The following is a 1,511-nucleotide window of genomic DNA, read 5'->3' on the forward strand; positions in this document are numbered from 1 at the left end:
AGCCAAGAAGACTGGATACTGTAATTGCTGCCATAGGTGCTTCAACAAAGTACTGAGTAAAGGGTTTCAATACTTACAGTATGTAAATGTGATATTTCTGTTTTTTATTTTTAATAAATTAGCAAACATTTCTAAACCTGTGTTTGCTTTGCCATTATGGGATATTCCGTGTAGACTGAGGAGGGAAAAACTATTTAATACATTTTAGAATAAGGTTGTAACGTAACAAAATGTGGAAAAAGTTAAAGGGTCTGAATCCTTTCCGAAGCCACCGTATACATAATGCACAAATATCCATTGTGGAGTTTGACTGCCCTCTGGTGATGACTGGACTGAAGGTTGCCTGACAAAATACATTTAGGAGACTTGACAGCTTTATGATAGGCTTAGCCTGTAGCTAAATTATAAGTCATAGTTTTTAGAAACGTTGCTGTTAAACTGCATCAAACAAACCTTTAATATCCAGCAGTCTTGATTAAAGCACCATCTGACCAGATTTGCCTATAACCACATTTTGATCCACATATAGAAAAACTACATTATCTGCAAAGTGAATAAATGACTATTGATTCATTAATTCATCAATATCCATAAAAACATAGTCTAACTGATTTGTAACCTAATTTGGTGTGGCAGATTATGACGTTTCATGAAACGAGGCAACAATTGAATGAATGACATATGCGTAGTGTTCCAAAACCGATCAGTTAACCTACTGCTATCGCTACACTCGCTTGGTCTGTGGGTCCTAGGGCTGGGTCTCTAACCTGTCAGAATGTGTGCATTAATTGGAGAACTGTGTTGAATGCATGTGTCTAGGAGACGACAAGCTGACATGGGTCCGAGGTTGAGCACGGTTCCAGATTTCCTTATGGTGTATGTGTGTGCACGCACATGTGCGGATTTGTCTTTCTGTAGGAGCAATGTGTGAAGGAGCGTATCCAATGGCACGAAAGACCGTTGAATATGCTGTTTCAACAAGCCAACCAAAGAGAGGAGCAAGGTAGCTGCTGACTCAGCCACAAGGGCCATTCTCCCACTGGACACCAGTATTCTCTTTATCTGTTTTAAGATTGACCAAATCAATTTGCATGAAGGTCTTCGTGTGTCCCATGCCTTCTTTTCTTCATGTCATTCAGGCAGACAGACCTGTGGTTGTGGCATCCTCTCAGCACAATGTTGTCTTGTAGTGAAAAGAAGCAGATGATAATGCACTTCGAACCAAACCTGTCATAACGTTTTATACAGTTATAAAATGTTAGAAATGCTAATGAACTGTAATGCTTACAATGCCTGTAAGTGCACATGTTTATAAATGTTTACAAATAACGAAATTTACATTTATTGATAATTAAATACAGTTTATTCATTAAATTTATTAAAAAGTGTTACCCACATTTTGGCAGTCTGCTCATTTATTCTGCCCATTGGTAGATTTCAATCTCCTCCCATAGTGACAAATAACTATAATTCTCTCCCGAATTTGCCCTGCTTTGATGCGAAGTTATGCC

The sequence above is a fragment of the Oncorhynchus mykiss genome, chromosome 12 (assembly GCF_057628025.1).
Source record: "Oncorhynchus mykiss isolate SJ-2025 chromosome 12, ASM5762802v1, whole genome shotgun sequence".
Classification (NCBI taxonomy): domain Eukaryota; kingdom Metazoa; phylum Chordata; class Actinopteri; order Salmoniformes; family Salmonidae; genus Oncorhynchus; species Oncorhynchus mykiss.